The 21130-nt window shown below is 37.7% G+C and overlaps 1 protein-coding gene across 2 annotated transcripts in view; it reads right to left on the reverse strand.

The window, feature by feature from the left end:
• Positions 1-21130, reverse strand: part of SYNPR (synaptoporin) — a 290191-nt gene that overhangs the window by 78254 nt on the left and 190807 nt on the right. The window lies entirely within an intron of this gene.

The raw sequence follows: 21130 nt of genomic DNA on the forward strand, positions 1-21130 counted from the left end.
GGACAGAATATGAATGATTCTCGGAATTCCCTCTAATCTGGGACTTTGATTTTGACATAATGTACGCCAGGTGGTTCACAAATCTCCCAAGATACTGAAAGACCTGAGATCCCTGCTGTACTTGTGAAATTCGAGGAAGTAGAAGTTGTTTTTGTGATGTTTGTACCTCACCCTATGAAATCATTCCTTTCAGTGCATGTACTTATTGTCACATTTGCCACATTGCCATTATTTATTTACCTCCCTATTTGTCTTCCTTTCTATGTTATGAGTGCTCAAGGCCATAGAATGTATCCAGCATATGGTAATAATTAGAACCTCCAGCTCAGAAGTCAGGAATACCCAACTGCAGTCCTGAGATGGCCATAACCTCTCCTTTCTGACTTTGTTCAGATAGACTTTGTTCCTACAATCTCTACGTTTTGGGCACTTTTCACCTGGTTCAGGTTGGTGTCCCAAACTGCAAAATGTATTGTGACTGGGCATATTTCCATTGAGAATTCAAAGTTCTATCAGATGGGGGGACATGCTTCTGTAAGAAGTAAAGAAGTTCTGCTGTAATTGATTAAAATTAAGTTTAGGAAGGTTCTAGGTTATTTGTAGCATTTTTTATCACAAAGAAAAAAGGGTATATTATATCCTTGATTTCTATATGAGGAGAATCAGTTCTGATATCCCTTTTATGCATTTCCAGCACAAATTCACTTAATGTAGGATTTTCGCTGCTTCTTTTTTTTTTTTTAAGATTTTATTTATTTATTTATTCATGAGAGACACAGAGAAAGAGAGACGCAGAGACACAGGCAGAGGGAGAAGCAGGCTCCATGCAGGGAGCCCGATGTGGGACTCGATCCTGGGACTCCAGAATCACGCCCTGGACTGAAGGCAGGCACCTAACTGCTGAGCCACCCAGGGATCACCTCGCTGCTTCTTAAAATATTTCTTCCTCTATAATCTTTTATTGAGTTGTAATTCCTGTGCCAACCACCTTATAAAGCACTTGAAAGCATATTACCTCATTTAACCATCATAGTGATTCTCCAAATGAATGTTAGTATCTCCCCATTATAACAAAAAGGAAACTGGGACTTTGAGGTAAGACTGGTTCTAAAGCTGTCTATCCGTGCTTATCCCCCCTATGCCATAGTGTCCTCATGTTTGTTCGAGGTCTCAGTTTATGGAGACGAGCTCCTCCAGTTCTCTGTTCGGTTTCTAAGATATCTCAGTGTAGAGATCTCAGAATGCTACTTCAGCATTTAGTTTATACACTTGTAGGTAGATCACTCTGAGACCCTCAGGTATTTTCCCTTTGAGTCAGAATGTTAACTTCCCTGAACAAACAGGTCTTGCTTTTATAAACAAATTTTGCAAGGAAGGCTAAATGACATCTCATATACAATACTACTCAAAGGTTTCATGAATTTATATTATATTGTGAAGTAAAAAAAGATATATGAATACATTAATAATTCTAATGAAAACATGAACCACACATAAAACAAGAGAAAAGTTGCTCTTAACACTTGGAAAGGCAAATGCATACCAAACTGATATTAAAAAAAAGAAAAAAATTGAGAGAAGATAAATAGAATTAAATTAGATGCAGACTAATCATCTGCTCTGACACATTAAACTGCAAAACAGAACACTAGAAGGGAGTTGTAGAAGGAAGGCAGGCCATGGTCTTTGACATTTCTAAAATACATGTAGCCAGAAAAAGACTACCCAGTAAAAAAGACTATCCAGTGTTTGTTGTTTAAGATGAGCAAAGACCGGGAAAGAGCTTCTTTGACATGGTGTGTTCTCTTCTAACCCAAACCAAGACAATGGTATGAGTTAGTTCAATCTTCTGGGTGTTTTCCTGTATACCTAATGATCACTCAAATTTCATGTCTTTAAACAGCAAATCTAACTTCAGAAATTTTTGTTGAAGAAATAATTATTTTTAAAAAGCTATCACAGCTATACATAAGGGAAGTTGATTGCAGCATTGTTTATACTAGTACAATTAATTGTTGGACTAACTGTTGTTTGGAACTCAAATACTTGTTCATAGGGGGCTAGTTAAATCTGTATAAAGTGGGGCCCTATGGTCATGCTGATGTAAAAAAAATAATTTAAATGTCCACAATGCATTAAGCTTAAGATGTTAGAAAACATGTTCAGGTTAACCTTTTTATGTGTGTAAAAATAAAGTAATATCAATATAATATACATATACATACATATTCATACACACAAAATTTGTAAGGTGAAAACACACGTGATATGTCTTTTCATCTGTGTACTTTTCTGGATTACCCAAATTCTCCACAGCACATTTCTGTTGGTTTGATAATAAAAGCAGAAGTCATTACAAAAAAAATCTCTAAGATATTGATCATTCACAGTACATATTGTCATGTATTCACTTTCCTAATTCCTTCCTCCAGGCCCGAAGTACACAGATATGCCTCAATTCCTATTAACGGCCAACTCAGGGAAAAGAACCCAACTAAATTATAATTTTTCTATTTAAGAAAAGACTATTTTCATTATTTATGAAGATGACTAAGACACGGAAAAGAAGAGAAAAGAAGGTGATGATATTGATGCCAGTCTTCCAGATAATAATTATAACTATCCCATTTAGTACGGGGGCAACACCTAGGGCCTTCAAAGCTGTCTCTGAAATTATCTAATTAAGCAAAGTGAGGCGGACAATGATAAAAGTGGAAGATTTAATCTGAGAAGCATGAGGGGGGCCTCTGGATACTGATGAGAGGAAATCAACAGAGGGGTAGTAAAGGGAGGGGCCAAATGAGAACTTCAGTGCAAGGAAATATTGTAATAAGCTCATAGAAGTTTTGAAGGCTGAAATAAAAAATCACAAATCAAAAAGAGAAGGAAAAGAATGATAAAATTAGTAGAACTGGGGTATGCCTGGGTGGCTCAATGGTTGAGCATCTGCCTTCGGCTCAGGGTGCGATCCCGGGGTCCTGAGATCGAGTCCACATCAGGCTCCCCACAGGGAGCCTGCTTCTCCCTCTGCCTATGTCTCTGCCTGTGATCTCAGCATTACTGATGATATGTATCTCTGTAACATAGGGAAAACATTAAACATACATCATAGATGCACATTCTTGAGGGAAGCCATAGAGGATGGCCAGCCCTTGCCCTGTGATCAAATGTAAATGCTCTGAGAAAACAATCACATCAGAGGCTATCAAAAGAGTTAGTCTCAGGCATCCTCAAAGCAGAAGGTTATTCATCAGAAACTCAGGGAAAATGCTTTAAAAAAAATTAAAAAGCTTATTTGGAACCTGGTTGGTCCAATTCTCGTGAACACTGGTTTACTTCCTCACCTAATTACTGCCTCCAAATGGCCTCATTCTAGGATATATATTAATTATTCCAACTTAGTAAGATGTGTGAGCTGTTCCTTCGAAGTTCCTTCCAGGTTAGAAAGAGGGGAAGTGGTATTTACAATAAGCCTTGATAAGGGGAAGGAAATCCAGAAGTGGAGGGGGCAGGAACCAAGGCCATTTACATGCTGGAAAGTTGAAAGCCAAAGTAGGTACACTTCAGCAGGTATAAGATGTAGAAATTTTTAGAGTTGTTCCATTTTCCATGACTTTCTATGACTTATTGTGTCTCCTTCAGCAGGTTTAAGGGCGTACAGTGATGCCTGCCCATCCTGTAAATAGGCATCTCAATATCTTTCTTTCTTTCTTTTTTTTTTTTTTCAAAACATTTAGACCTGCTGTTAAAATACAGTTGCCAGTTGCCAAGTGTAAGCTTCCTGGCCCAAAATTCACATACGTCAGAAGGCAGATGAGAAAAAGTACAATGCAGTAAATGTATCTGTGACTTTGATTATATCTGCATATAAATTGCTTTATTGTATTTATTTTGTTGTTGCTTGACTAATCAAAAAGCATCACATTCTTAGCTCTCTGCTTGCAATAGTGCTCACTGGATTTCTGATATCTGACTTGAAACAGTAGTGGTGAGCATGGTGAGAGTGGGGACTGGTCAATTTGCATCATTGCAGTGGACACCAAGCACATTAGGAACATTTTCAGTCATGTTTAGGAGTTAAGTATAAATGGATTCATTTTCATAAGATGCCCTATGGGGCATTCAAAGTTCCTCACTAGTCATAATCATACTCTATTTTATCTGTCTTTTCCTCCCTCTCCCCCTGCCCCCTTCTCTCCTGCTTCCCCTCCTTCTCTCCTTGCTTTATTTACTTATTCCACTTACACACACAACCACTAAAGGTCTTTGATGCTGTGGATCCCTGGGGAGTAAAGATTTCACTTTACTTTGCCACTTGTATTACACTGGGTCTGCCTCTCTCCCATCTATCCATTGGGAGCTGACTCTGAAGTGTAAATTAATTTTGTCATTTGTTTAGACAAAAATGACACTAGAAAATAAAAATCACAAAGCACATTTACAAGAAGTAGAAATTAAAATGACTTCTGTATGCTGTACAGCTTTATATGATCTGATGTGTCATGTCTTTGTCTTCCCAGGTGATTAGAAGTTGGCCACAGGGCAGCCCCGGTGGCGCAGGGGTTTGGCGCTGCCTGCAGCCTGGGGTGTGATCCTGGAGACCGGGGATCGAGTCCCATATCGGGCTCCCTGCATGGAGCCTGCTTCTCCCTCTCCCTCTGCCTGTGTCTCTGCCTCTCTCTCTCTGTGTCTATGAATAAATAAATAAAATCTTAAAAAAAAAAAAAGAAGTTGGCCACAAACCAAATGAGGGTGTACAGGAGAATTGGTTGCTTTCAAAACCTATGTTTTAGTTTCCTAGGGCTGCGATAACAAATTACCATTAACTGGGTGTCTTAAAACAACTGAAATTTACTCTGTCACAATTCTGAAGGCCAGAAATTAGAAATCAAGGGATCAGCAGGATTGGTTCCTTCTAGAGGTTCTGAGGGAGAATCCATTCTATCCCTCTCCCCTAGCTTCTGGTGGCTGCCAGAAATTTTTAGCATTCCTTGGCTTGTAGAGGCACCATTCCAATCTCTGCTTCTATCTTCACATGACCTTTCCTTGTGTCTCTGTGTGTTCTCTTTTCCTGTATCTTATAAGGACACTCACATTGGATTTAGGGCCCACTCTAAATCCAGAATGATCTCATCTCAAGACATTTAAATATATCAGCAAAGACCATATTTCCAGTTAAGGGCATTTTCACAGGTACTGGGGGGTAGGACTTAGACATATTCAACCTACTACATTTGTCCTTGCTTTCTTCTCTATATACCAATGTTGAATATAAACAAAACAAAACCAAAAGTCCTATAACATACATACAGAATATAGAAGGATACAATGTTTATTTAGTCTTCTTTGTAAGCAAAGATCGGAAACATCCTAAGTGTCCATCAATAGGAGACTTGGCTAAATAAATCTGGTTCATCTACCCCATGGAATAACATGCAGCTGCTAAAAAGAACAAAGTAGGACCTACATGAATTGAGATAGAAATATCTCCAAAACATGCTGCAAAGACAATTAAGCAGATTACAGAACAAAATACATGTCATTAACCAATTTAAAAAAAAACAAACTATGAACAACAAACTCACACAATTCTCCTTTTGGGGAATTTCTCTGTTTTGATGTCAGTTATGCGATTCTAAGAAGGGGACTGCCAATCAGTCTCTTAATCCCCTTTTTCTGCCATAAAAAATATCCTGATCTAGACAATTACAGTGTCCTATTCTGCTAATCATGGTGATGGGAGGGAGACTGGGGTGAAAATCAAGCTAGCTAGTCAGAAGTCTTCTAAAGATTTTTAAAATTTGGATTTTGAGGAGAAAAAAAATCTCTTGTCTATTAGGCTCTGATTAATTTTTTAAAAAGATTTGATTTATTTATTCGAGAGAAAGAGAGAGAGAGAGGCAGAGACACAGACAGAGGGAGAAGCAGGCTCCATGCAGGGAGCCTGACATGGGACTCAATCCCGGGTCTCCAGGATCACACCCTGGGCTGAAGATGGCGTTAAACTGCTGGGCCACCAGGGCTGCCCTCTGATTAATTTTCTATGGCTGCCAGAACAAATTACCACAAGCTTAGTGGCCTAATAGAATACAAAGTTATTATCATTCTTTGGTGAGAAATATGACTCAAGTCTCAAGGTGTCAGCAAGCTTGTGTTCCCTTCTGAAGCCGGTACAGGAGAATCCATGTCCTTGCCTCATTCATCTATAGTTTGTTCTACAGGCTGTCTGCTTCCTTGGATCATGGTCCCATTTCTCCATCTTCAAATCCAGCAACAACACTTCAAATCTTTCTTGCATTACATCTCTCCAACCTTGGTACCATTGTTATATCCCCTTCTCTGACTCTAATTCTGTTGCCTACATCTTTCACTCTTAAGGATCCTTGTGATTCCTTTGGGTCTACCCAGATAATCCATATATATATATGGATAACATCCATAGTTTAAGGATGATTAAACAGTTTATTTGATTAACAATTCTAATTCCATCTGCAATCTTAATTCTCCTTTGTCATGCCAGGCAACATATTTGTAGGTTTAGGGGATGACAATGACATTGAGGGTTGGGCATTATTCTGTTCCAAGTTTCAAGTAAATCCAGGTCTGCAGATAGCTATCCTCTCCAATATATGGAGAAAGCCCACGAAAGAGGGAAAACTGAGGCATTGCCAAGAGATAGAGAAATACGAGAAATTGAAACTACTTGTTGGAGCTTCTGGATCTGGCCATTCCTGAAGTCAATGTACCTCACTTCAGTATGATTGTGTAAGTAAAGAGATTCCTCCCATTTGTTTAGAACATTTTTTAACTGGAGCACCTGGGTGGCTCAGTAGTTGAGTGCCTTCGGCTCAGGTTGTGATCCTGGAGTCCTGGGATCGAGTCCCACATCAGGTTCCCCACAGGGAGCTTGCTTCTCCCTCTACCTATGTCTCTACCTCTCTGTGTCTCTCATGAGTAAATAAAATCTTAAAAAAAAAAAATTTTTTTTTGAACTGCGTTTCTCTCATTTACAATTTAAAGAGTCCAAATTACTTATGTGTATGTATATACATCTCATATATGTTTATACACTTCTAGAAAAATCTAGAATCACGGGTAATAGAGTTGGAGTGGCTTGTATGAGGTAGCTTTCATTTTTTATTTAATTGTATTGTGCGACTATTGCAAAATGGCATTTATTACTTGTGTGATTTTAAAAGTGAAGAAAACATAAGAGACTGTTAAATTAAAGGTAAGTTCATCCAGGGCTCCAAGGTCTAGCTTAAGTAGCAGGAACCTCATATGTTTGTCTTTCATTTGCTGCTTTTAAATAGTACATGAGTCCACTGGAGAGCCCATAATTACAAGTTGCTTCGTAGGCCCTGATAATATACTTTATCCTTTAAGAAAGCTATTTAGATGGGACTGCAGATGATAAAAGGCCTACGCTCAAAGAGACAAAGAACTTGCTGGCTCATCTTTGCAGACCCGACATGTCCCTGTCTGGGTCTGCATGGTAGGCCTTGAAAGCACAAGTTTGTCCTAGTTCTCTTTATTGCTTCCTCAGACTATAAATACATGCATTATGGGAATCGAAGTTAAAAGAAAAGGAGCAGAAACAAATGCCTGCATTTCCCTTAGCAAAACAAAGAGACAAAAGCAGCCTTGACTCCAACTGCATTAAAAAAAGGGAACAGAACAGTTTGTTAACATGTTATAATTAAGAACTCTGAAGAATTCTCCTATTGGACTTGGCACAGTGGGATGCAGTATGTTGGATCTGAATTCCCTTGTTTTCTCTTGTGACAAGACCTCATGGATAGAGAACCCACCAACATACATGGGGCAGTTTGATGTTACTTCCCTAAAAGCGACAGTGTGAGTGCCCCAGCCAGGGAGCAGAGGCATCAGGATTCAAATATGGGCCTTTCTGGTGCCTGGATCCATGATTCTCAATACCCAAAGGGCATAAGAATCATTCAGGAACTTTATTAACCACCCAGATTCTCAGATTTCTCCCTCCCTTCTCTCCTCCACAAGGTTTAGAATTTGGAGATCTAGGGCTAGGCCCAATAACAGACATTCCAACAGGCATCATGCATAATCAGGTGCAGGACAAATACTCACATATTCACTCTCTCTCTGTCTCTATCATGCCTCCTGTCCTTTAACTTGATAAAAGTTATCTCAGATTCTGAGAAGCAGAGGTGCAGGATTACATATTTCTTTTTTTTAAAATAGTTTTTTTTTTAAGATTTTATTTATTTATTCATGAGAGACAGAGAGAGAGGGAGGAAGAGACACAGGCAGAGGGAGAAGCAGGCTCCATGCAGGCAGCGGACGTGGGACTCGATCCCGGGTCTCCAGGATCAGGCCCTGGGCTGAAGGCGGCGCTAAACCCCTGAGCCACAGGGGCTGCCCGGATTACATATTTCTGACTGGCACTCTATTCTAATATCCCAGAGCATAAGGAACTGAGACTGGGAGGCATTTCAGGGAGTGGCCATTACTGATCAGAAGTTTAAAAAACAAACAAGGAACCTCACAATTGATTACAAAGAAAGTCAACAAAACTTACACTCGTCTATAGAGAAGTAATCAATTTTTAAGATGTTAAATTCCCCAGGCTGTAGGCAATTATTCAAATTTCAAGGAAAGAATCAAACTTTATTGATCAAACCTTTCTAGACGCACATCAAGAAATTGCAGTGGGAGGCATAGTTTCAAAACCTTCTGTTGTCTACTGAAATATCCTTATCCTCACAACATAGCTCATTCATATTTCTGCTTTGTTTAGTTGTAGGCCTGGCAATTACTACTAATTAATACTACCACCTCCTTTCAAGCAGATGTTGAAAACAACAGTCAAGTATCTAAGTCTATGGCTGAACTGGACTGGACTCATTATTAAGTACTAAATAATTAAAAGCAGGGCATAATTTTTACTCATTCATTGTTCATTCAAGAGAGTCTGTTGAAATTAAAGAATGGAAAGAATCAGAATGCAGCCAAAGGTGAGGTGGGTTCAGATGTAGACCCTGCCTCAGTTAACTTTCCTACCTCCAGCACATCTGAGTCACTTTACCCAGCTCTGTCCCCCCAATCCCATAGCATTGATCTAATTACTATATAATTTACCTACTTACTATAGCTGTTTATGTCAATCACTTCGTCTTCGAATGGGAGCTCCAGGAAGCTGAGAATTTTGTCAGCTTTGTGCATAGAATAATGCTTAGAACATATTAATGCTCACATTTGAGGGAAGGAAGAAAGGAGGACTTTATAGTGGGAAAGAACAGAAATAAAAGATGCACAGACAATGTAGTAGCCACCAGCCACATGTTGCTATTGGGAATTTGAAAAGTGGCTAGTCTGAACTGATAGGAGGTTTTGATGACTTAAGACAAAAAAAGAATGTAAAAGATTTCATTAGCAATTTTCTATGTTGAGTGTGTGTTGAAATGGGGATCACTGGTCAAACTTCTCTACTTAGTGGGGAAAAAGCAGTGTTCCTCAAAGGACATTCAGGACATGCTGCATGCAAGTGACAAATGTTTCCTTTTTAGGCACACTGCTGAGAAGTAGGAATTGCAAACTTAGGAGGAAGCATGTCTCCTCCATCAGCCACCTTAGGTCATTCCTACTGTCTACTCAGGGTATTGGGGCTCATGTCCCCTCAACAATTCTTCTCACTGATTTCCTCTAAAATTAGGAAGAGGGAAAAGGAGGGAGGAAAGAAACCAGGGTCCAAGTTTGAAGACAGTAATACATGCAAGAATAATCTCTGCGCTGTGAAAATGTCCAAGAAGTATGACAAGTAAGCCTAGAACAACAGACAGAGGTACATTTATTAATGGGTAGAGGTTTCAGCTCAGGAATGAAATCTTTGGGGACATGCAAATATAAAAATCGATAAAAAGGTCTACAAAAGAAGGTCCTTCACAAGACATTAATGTCATCAATTGAACTCATCTCGCTATCAGAATGCTGTTCATTGAAACTTAGAGCCAGTTGGAATTGAGTAATTTGCTTAAAGACACAGCTATTGATAACCAATAAATCTTTCAAGGGGTGAGGAGAGATTAAAATGTTTATCATGCATCTAAACCACATTCCAATGTAAGCATGCTATTGTAGAAATGGCCTTCACTATATGGATTAATTTTTTAAATACATATAAAGTATTTAATGTAGACAACTTTCAAGATACAAATAGCAGATGTTCAAATAACCTCCGCATTCAAATGACTGGTCCTAATCTTTATCCAGCCCTCAATCTTGCTCTAAAAAGCTACCAGTCATTCCTTCCCCAATGGGCCCACTGTCATGGAGAGAATAGGGTCATGTCTGATGCAAGCTTCTCCCATAACACATTTTCTCTTCCTTCCAATGTTGTGTAGAAGTGTGGAAACTCGAAAAAAGAGTTAGTGTTCTGGAGCCAGGTATAGTTGTTGAATCCTCATTTCAAAATTTACTAGTTCTGTGTCCTGAAGCAAGGTATTAGGTTGAACCACATGGAATTGCCGACATTTTTGCGGTTTGATTGGTGAAAATGGCAATTTCATATGGTTCAGTCTGACATGTAAAATTCTGAGCTTCGGGCAGCCTGGGTGGCTCAGCGATTTAAGCGCCCAGGGCGTGATCCTGGAGTCTGGGATCGAGTCCCTCATTGGGCTCCCTGCATGGAGCCTGCTTCTCCCTCTGCCTGTGTCTCTGCCTCCCTCCCTCTCTCTCTCTGTGTCATCATAAATAAATAAATAAAATCTTAAAAAAATAAAATAAAATTATGAGCTTCGGTTTTCTTTCTTAAAAGTGAGACTAATACTGCCTTTAATTGTGAAAACTGCAGATATGTAAAGCTCTTGGCACAGTCCTTGAACAGAGTGGGAGCTCAGTAAATGGGAACTGTTATCATCAATCACTTAGAGTATAACCCACATAGTCTTTCTTTCTCCTTCCTTCACAGTTGTTACTGTCTTTTATTCACATACAATCACTTTAATAACTTCATTTTTCTCTCTTTCACCTCTTTCTTAACTATCTCAGAAATCTCTCTACACTGCCCTGCTCTCTTTCCATCCCTTCCCCCACACCATGTCCACATGGGCTACAAAGGAACCTCATCACAAATAGTGAATGTAAAAGTATTGGTGGAGGGGACATACTCCCGTCAGTGATAAGACAGTCAAACATTTAGAAATACTATTTATTTAGAAATACTATTAGATGTCATAAAGAACGTTTGTTTAATCTATACAATATGATCCTTCAAAGTTTCCAAAGCAGCTTTTACAATGTCCATAGAAGTCCCTCCTACCCTCTCTTAAATTGATAATTAAAAACTGCTTTTCTTCCAGCATGGATTTCCAGACACATTTTAAATATTATATTCAGTTTTGTAGCAACCTCTTTTAATTAATTATCTGGCATCTGTGATGTTCACTGTAAACAAATCATTTTAGCAGTACAGGAGCTTTAGTAGGCTAGTCTTGGAACCTAACACTCTTTATACTGCAAGAGGAAAATGATGACTTAGAAATGAACTTTGGAAAAGCGATTTATTTGTAAATTTGGAGGAAGTCAGATTGTTAAAATCCTGTAAGAACAAAAGAGGAAGGTAGAGGTGACAGGACTAAAGAAACAATGATGTCTCATTTGCTTTATTTTGTGAATTACAAATCATAAATTAAAGCAAGTTGGTGCTTAGTATCTCTTTACAGAAAGCTATTTTGGTGCTTAGAAAGTTTTTGGAATGTTTTTTGCAAGATCTCCATAAAATAGTTTCTCTCTATTCTTAGTTGACAAGGGCTCTTCATTTTATAACCTTCTCAAAGCATGTATATACATGGCCAAAACACATGCATTCATATGAGATTTTAAAAGTTACCAAACCATTATTTTGTAAAATTTTTCATTTTAAAAGTGAACTAAAATAACTCATTAAAAGGTCACCCTATTACACATACTGTCTACTTAATGGAAATTTGGGAATATGCATTTTATGTAGGATTATTTTGAGAAAAAAAATCCATTGGATTCACAAATTAATATGGAATATTGTCTAGGAAATGGAACCTGCAATCTACACTATTGCTAGGTATGGCTGAAAGTAATAATCTATTTATATAAATTAATCAAAGTATCATTGATAGTGTTTTCAGACTTATCACCTAATTTCAGTCACTGATTGAAATGTTAAGTAAATAATCCAGGTGGTATGCACATATAGTAAGAACCTCATTGAAATTTTGAGAGAGACCACCTTATATAATGCCTTATATTTCCTAATAGAAATTACTGCTTGTAGTTTCTATTACTTGATGTAGATTCCAAGGGACAGGTTGTACATTTAATTTTTTCTTTGCTTACAAAAGAACATGTAATATCAATGGTGACTAAAGCATTTTACACCCTCAGCATTATTCCATTTGGACTTTACATAACAATTCTTTGTATTATTACCTTTTCTTCTTCACTGTGCTGTGAACTCCTTGAGGACAATGATTTATCTTTTTCATCTTGGTGGTCCTCAATGCGCTGAGACATTTATTTCAATTAGGTTGGTATATTGGAAACAGAGACTCACTTAAACTACATCAAGAAAAAGAGTCTATTTTTGGAAGGACATGTGTGGACAGATCTAGAAGTAAAAATGACAGAGGCAATTCTGGGGATCAATGGCTCACTTCCTATTCCCCTCTTGGGACATGATTCCACACAGTTCTCTATTTCTCTCCGATATTCTCCTTCTAACTGGCTTCCTTTCTGACTCAGAATTCTTTTCCTTACAATTTTGGATCTTAGAGAGCTCTTCATAGCCTCTCTCGCTATGACTTCACTTCATCTGTGATCTTCTGCAACTCCCTCCCTTTTTCCAGCTTCTTAGTTCAAATTCTCCAAATAGGGAATCTGATTGGTCTACCATTGCCCTTTACAACAGGTCATTCAATAATTTGTTTTTTTAAAAAAAACAACCAAATAACTACTGCAACTAATAAGTATCTCAGTTTTACATGTCTAATATAGAACAATTGATGCATGTCCCACCAACCCTCTACCATTATCATTTCAGTCCTTGGGTGCCAAACCTTGACTCCTTCTTTGCTTTACCTTCTACCCATATATCCTTCCCATCAGCCATTTCAATGACCACACCTTTAAATATATCTTAAATCTTTCCAGTTTTCTCCTTCTCAACTGATAAAACTCTAATTTAAGCCACCATCATCTTTTGCTTACATTAACCAATAGTCACTTAACTGTTCTTTTTCCACTGAAAAATATATTTCACACAGCAGCCAAAATAATTCCTGAAATATACAAGGATGTCCATTCTCACCTCTTTTATTCAACATAGTACTGAAAGTCCTAGACAGCAATCAGATAAGGAAACAAAATAAAAGACATCCATATTGGTAAGGAAGAAGTCAAACTTTCACTATTTGCAGATGACATGATGCTATATACAGAAAATGCTAAAGACTACACCAAAAAACTACTAGAGCTGACAAATGAATTCAGTAAGGTCACAGGATACAAGATCAATATACAGAAATCTGTTGCATTTCTACACACTAATAATGAAATAGCAGAAAGAGAAATTAAGACAAAAATTCCATTTACAACTGCAGGAAAAATAATAAGATATCTAGGAATAAACTTAACCAAAGAGGTGAAAGACCTGTACTCTGAAAATGATAGAGCACTAATGAAAGAAACTGAGGATGACTCATACAAATGGAAAGATATTCCATTCTCACAGATTGGAAGAATAAATATCATTAAAATGTCCATATTGCCTAAAACAATCTTCAGATTTAATGCAATCTCTATCAAAATAACAACAACATTTTTTCACTGAACTCGAACAAGTAATCCTAGAATTTGTATGGAACCACAAAAGACCCCAAGTAGCCAAAGCAATTTTTAAAAAATGGGCAAAACTGGAGGTATCACAATCCAAGATTTCAAGATATACTACAAGGCTATATTAATCAAAACAGTATGGTACTACCACAAAGATAGACACATAGACCAATGACAGAATAGAGAGTCCAGAAGTAAATCCACAATTATATGGTCAATTAATCTTTGACAAAGGAGGCAAGGATATGCAATGGGAAAAAGACAGTCTCTTCAACAAATGATGTTGGGAAAACAGGACGGCAACATGCAAAAGAATGAAACTGGATCACTTTCTTAGACCATACACAACATAAACTCAAAATGGATTAAAGACCTAAATATGAAACCTGAAATCATAAAATTTCTAGAAGAGAGCACACTTAGTAACTTCCCTGACATTTACTGTAGCCACGTTTTTCTAGATATGTCTCCTGAGGCAAGGGCAATAAAAGCAAAATAAACTATAGGGATTACATCAAAATAAAAAGCTTCTATACAGTGAGGGGAAAAAATCAACAAAACTAAAAGGCAACCTACTGAATAGAAGAAGATATTTGCAAGTGACATGGATATGTCACTTTATTGGATGATAAAGGATTAGTATCCAAAATACATAAAGAACTTATATAACTAAACACCCCAAGAACAAATAATCCAATTAAAAATGGGCAGAAGATTTCTCCAAAGGAGACATCCTTTGGATGTCCAGATGGCCAACACACACATGAAAAGATGCTACACATCATTCATCATCAGGGAAATGCAAACTAAAAGCACAATGAGATATTATCTCACACCTGTCAGAATGGCTGAAAACAAACAAACAAACAAACAAAAAACATGAGAAACAACAAGTGTTAGCGAGGATGTGGAGAAAAAGGAACCCTTGTGCTGTGTTGGTGGAAATGCCAACTGGTGTAGCCATTATGGAAAAAAGTATGGAGGCTCCTCAAAAAGTTAAAAATATAACTACCATATGACTCAGTAATTCCACTACTGGGTATTTACCCAAAGAACATGAAAACACTAATTCAAAAAGATATATGGACCCTTATATTTAGTGTAGCATTATTTATAATAGCCAAATTGTGGAAGTAGTTCAAATGTCCATTAATAAATGAATGGGAAAGAAGATGTGGTACATATATAAAATGGAATATTAGCCATAAAAAGAATGAAACCTTGTCCTTTGGAACATGGATGGATCTAGATGGTATAATGCTAAGTGAAATAAGTCAGGGAGAGACAAATACCATATACTTTCACTCATATGTGGAATTTAAGAAACAAAACAAATGGACAATGAGAAAAAAGAGACAAACCAAGAAAAAGACTCTTAACTATAGAGAATAAATTGCTCAGAGGGGAGGTAGGGAATGGATGAAATAGGTGAAGGAGATTAAGAGTACACTTATCATGATGAGCACCGAGTAATGTATAGAATTATTGAATCATTATATTGTGCCCCTGAAACTAATGTAACACTGTGTGTTAACTATACTAGAATTAAAAAAAAAATTTTAAAAAATTTAAATTCTTAAAATATGTAAATCAGATCAGGTCACTCACCTACTTTTAAGCAAAGGATTCCCATTACAACTAGAATAAAGTGCTTTACATGGCCTATGAGGCTCTGATGTTGCCCCTGCCTGCCTCACTACGTTCCATGCTCTCCTCATCCACTGTGTTCTTGCTGTACTCTTGTATCTACTCCTTTACCGTACCAGGTCCCCTCTTCCTTTTGCACTTGCTTTTTTCTTTGTTTTGTTTTTTTACTTGCTTTTCTGTCTGCAGAAATCTCTTCTCCAGATCTTTGCATGGCTCATTCTTTTTGGGTCATTCTGGTCTTAGCTCAAATATCCCCTCCTAAGAGAAACTTCCTTGCCTTTCCCCTTCCCAGTTATTCTCTATCACATCACTATTTAGTTTTTGTCATTGCACCTATTGTTATCTGATGTGATCTTGGTCTTTGGTTTGTTTGCTTTCTCTCTCTCTCTCTCTCTCTGTTCTGTCCCCTTACTGCAATGTTAAGCTCCAGGAGAAGAAAGACCCAATCTATCCTGTTATCCACTGGACCTCCAACACCAAAAACCTCCTTGCATGGAGTAGGCATTCAAAAAATGTGCTAAATGAATGAATGAGCCTCTCTTTGTCCCAGCAACCATTCATAGGTTGTTGACCAACAAATAATTTGGTGCCTACCCATCATCCAATTAGCTAAAATGGGTGGGGCCTCTAGGGCTCAAACATGGCTACACATGGCCTGGATCTGTAGCAGAGGGCAAGCATCTATACTCATCTGGTTACATGCTTGGCACCCATTTACTGATCAAATGAGCAAATGGACAAGTTCAAAAGTTCAACCAAACCTCTGAAGACTCCTGGTGATGCACAATAAGACTGAAAGAAGAGCTGAGTGTGCTAAGCTTTTTTTCATACTGTCTATGTTTCTCTTCCAGAAAACATTATAAAAAGTGCTAGAGACACACTGTTTATTTGGCTAGCGGCATTTGGTTGAAAATTGAAGTGATTTTTAAAACTACAGAAACATAGTCATCTGGGCACTAGTGATGAGCTTGAGCTAGAAAGTAATTCACATTACATTTTCATTTAGTCTTGCACAACATAAGGCATTTACATTCATTTTCTTCTATGGCACTGTGTGCTCCAATGAGATATTTATGCTTTACTTTTTATCTGCATAAAGGAAACAAACTTTATCATTCTTTAGAAAACATTCACTTTGCAGAGGGACCAAATGCCATCTCTAAAGACCATGGTAATCAGAGTAGTAATTTCAGGTTTAAATGGTAAAGTTCACATCAGTCTAAGATGTGGCTTAACTGACAAAAAAAATCATATGTAATGGTTCATCATCCATAGCATTTATTCTCTCTTAACAATTGCTTGCAGTGACTTGCAAGAAGACAGGAAAAACCAGTCCCTTCCCATTCTGGCAAGCAATAAATGCAACCTAGAAGTAAAAAAATAATAAATCCTTGAAAATTAACCATGAAGACAAACTCTTTCATATTTTTGTATCAATGAGGGAGGGTTAGCAAACAAGTTCTCTTTGCAACCACTATTGAGCAGACTGTTTTTAATGCCAACATTTTATGATAATTTGTTAAGATGAACACCATGACGTAAATTAATTTGATACATGAATTCTTAAAAAGTTCTATCATGCTGTGTAAATATTAATTTGTTAATTTAGGCGATTTGTTACAGACCTCCTTATCATTAGTAAAGATTAATAGGGTCTTAATTCCAATTATCTGCACTGTGACTTTGTGTGATGGTAATATTAGGTAAGGATTTCAGGGAAATTAGGCAAACTTTAATATAGTTGAAGACTTGCTATGGGTCTTGAATGGGACATATAAACTCTGTGTCTCAGTTTCATCAATGTTGGGTATGTTTTTTAAAAAGATTAAGCTCCATGGAAAGAGAATCTCTTTCCCTTTTTAAATTTCCTTCATTGTGAAGCTTGATGCCTGGTACCATACTGAACATTTGTTGTATCAATTAACAAATCTCATAGGAGTTCACTGAAGAATGCTGATTTAGTAAAGCAACTGGGTCAGGGGCAAGTGGTAAGATACCTTTGCCAGACATCAGGTGTAAAGAAAGAAGGACATAGTGTTCTCCAAAAACTTTTGCCAGAAATACAAATGTCTAATAATTATAATAACAATGTGTTTATCTTCTCCAATGATTAAATAAGTGCATTTATAGTATTCCATATTGAGAAGAATGTGAACAATCAGGTATCCTCCTGGATATCCTCCTGGATTTACTTTACACTATATTAATTGTAGCATTATTTATAATTGTGAAGGACTGAAAAGGCCTAAATAAAACTATATTAATTGTAGCATTATTTATAATTGTGAAGAACTGAAACAGCCTAAATATCCATCAATAAGTGATTGGCTTAAAAAAAATAAGTGATTGGCTTAATAAATTTTACTATTATGGTATAATAATGAGGCCAAAAAATATGTTAGACCCATAAGGGCTGACATGCAAAGATATAAACAATTTTTTAAAAAATAAGAATGAATTTGCAAAATGATATTCACATTAGAATTGATCTGTATAAAAAAAAGAATTGATCTGCATAAAAAATGAGTGGACATAAAGAAAAAGTTTGAAATGATATCCACCTGAACTCCTGATAGCAATCACCACTGAGAAATCACATTAAAGGAGATTCCAATATTCTATTTCTTTCACTTCTGTACAGTGAGATTTTTCAGGACAGAAAATAAAATGTGTTCTTTTTTCTAATAAAGTAAAAGATATTTTAAAATGGAGTTATATAAACAAAAGAAAGTGAGATTGTTTTAGATGATGGGATATAAGATAGAGGAAGAAAGAATGGAAAATGAAATCCCTGGTAGGTATGCTAAAATAAAACATTAATGTAGAGGTTGTTCAGGATAATTCTCAGCTAATTTCTAAAGATTCCAAGAGCTAATCAAGTGCATCTCAGAAGAAGTCCCAACTCTGCAACTCTGCAAATGGTTCTCTGCACTTTCCACTTATTTCTGCTATTTTGGTGCTGGGCTTAAGGAGCATTACAACTACAAATCCTTCATTGTAATCAAAGATGTTCAAGCTCCCTGATTAGTATCTGGAAACTCTCAGTTCACCAACTCCCGCTTCCTTCCAAATCCACCTTTTTGCCAGGGAAATGAGGATCTGCCACAGCATTAAACCCTTTGGAATAACTTTGTTAGAAAACCATGTCATTTATTTGACTCCTTTACACCTCGCCTCCAAGTGACAGCTGCTACTATGGCACAGAATCTTTCAAAATAAAAAGTGAAAAGTTCTACAAACTGTATCAGCAACAGCTCATTTATTTCAGATTCTAGCTAGCTGCAGAAAAGGAAAAAGGGTGATCATTATAGCTCCAGCCTGGAATTGTTGTTTCTTCACAGTTCATTCCTGGACTTGGGAAATCAACTGGAAAGCAAATGCCAGCAATTCTGAGTTGCAAGGAACACAGTGTATCTGAAAACCATTCCCTAAATCCTTCTTGCCTGCCCAGCTTGCCTGTCATCGAGGAACACGCTATAAGATCTGGGAGGGAGGGGAGGACGCACCGAGATTGTGGAGGTTTGTCAACTTAAGGACATCACTGCTGTTCATCACAGTGCAATGATGAAGAGGTAAGCCAAACTGAGATATTCAAATCCTAGTCTGCCACTTAGCAGCTGTATGGCCTTGGGCAAGTCATTCAACCTCAATGAGCCTGTTTTTGCACCTGTCAAGTGAAGCACAGAGTCACTATCTTATGGGGATGTTTTCTCCTAGGGATGTTAGAGCATAATATATGTGACATGCTTTGCACACTCCCTCTTTTTTTTTTTTTAAAGATTTTATTTATTTATTCATGAGAGAGAGAGAGAGAGAGAGAGAGACAGAGATACAGGCAGAGGGAGAAGCAGGTTCCATGCAGGGAGCCTGACATGGGTCTTGATCTCAGGACTCCAGGATCACACCCTGGGCTGAAGGCAGGCACTAAACCACTGAGCCACCCAGGGATCCCTGCACACTCCCTCCTTTATGGTAAAACTATCTGGCTTTTATTTGATAATAATGATGCTGATCATGATGACAATCATCGTCATCATTACCATCATCATAATCATCATTCCTGTTAGAGTTTGGGGCGGCTGTAAACAATTCTATTGAAACACTCATGGATGTCAAAAGATTTAGACAGGTTTCCAGGTTTGGCATTTACTAGCTGTGTGACTTAAAAAAATCTAAATCTCTGTGCGTTGATCTCTAAAAGGGGAATAAAAATACTCTGGCTCAGCCTTTGTTACAGTGTTGTTTGACAATCCAGGGTATAACGACCATACCAATGATTATACATACACACATGCACACATATATATAAGATAAAAAAATTAACATATCCATCCTACTTCCTAATTTCTACCCTAATTTCTACTTGGTCTAATGGGGAAAGGCAATTAGCACTTCATCCTTTTTTGGTAAGGGGTAGGGAGGGGGACATGCTTAAAAGCACATAATGGGGTGGTAGTAAAATTGCTACAGTTAGTCCATTACTAAATAATTAGAAATTACTATTTGCTTTTCTGTCATTTATAGTTTTCATTCTAAGAGTAATATGTGCTGACAGCAGAAAATTTAGAAATAAGAGAATATAGAAGTATCCATTTGCTTACTCATGGTAACTTTCTTTTTCTATTTTATCATGCTAAGTATAATAAATAAGGCAAGTGTTTAAACAAAAGTGTAATCTCAAATATTTTAAAGAAAAATCTATCAGTGTTAAAACACAAACTATCACGGAACTGCAAATTGAAGCCTTATCTATTTCTCCCTAGGTCACCAATTCTCCACCTACTGTGTGTCTAAGAATCACGGGAGGACTTACTTAGTAGATGCCAATCCTGGGCCCACCTGGCACTAATGCTGAGTAGGTAGATCTGTGGCAAGAATCTCTTGGAATCTCTATTTTTACCAAGTTTTCTACATGATACAGATGCAGATAGGGGGACCCTGAACCTCCCGTCAAGAGAGATTCTAAATTTCAGAGTCATTTCCAGGTCTCTGCATTCCCATAGCTGGATCCTAGAAGGGGAATCAGGAATGTGAGTGCTGGCCTTTCAGCTGTCACTGCTTCACAACCCGGGCCCTGAGGCTTTTACCATCCTATTCTGTAGAGCATCTGGCAAGCAGGCAGCTTGAGGACTTGCCTCCTTTTTGTTTGACCTTGCGGCCCCCAGAAAATTCAATTCATTTTGTGGCTCACAAAATGTCATTCTTTCTGGGATGGGTGGGGTTGGGAAAGGAGATGGAACACAGGTCCCACCACTCAACTGGCAACAGCTTGACCTCATAAAGTATATTGTGTGACTTCTGGTCACCAGTTTGATAGCTCCAGGGGATGCAAAGAATGTTTTAACATTTCTCTGTTTCCAGAAAAGAAGGAAGCAGAGATGGAGGTTACTGGGACCTTGGAACAGACACCTAACATTTTCTTTCTTTCTTTTTTAAAAATATTTTTTAAAAATTTTATTTATTCATGAAAGACATACAGAGAGAGGCAGAGCCATATGCAGAGGGAGAAGCAGGATCCTTGCGGGGAGCCTGATGTGGGACTCAATCCCAGAACCCCAAGATCACTCCCTGAGCCAAAGGCAGACACTCAACCACTGAGCAACCCAGGCACCCCAGCACCTAACATTTTCAAGGGACA

Source organism: Canis lupus, chromosome 20, assembly GCF_003254725.2.
Source record: "Canis lupus dingo isolate Sandy chromosome 20, ASM325472v2, whole genome shotgun sequence".
NCBI classification, from domain to species: domain Eukaryota; kingdom Metazoa; phylum Chordata; class Mammalia; order Carnivora; family Canidae; genus Canis; species Canis lupus.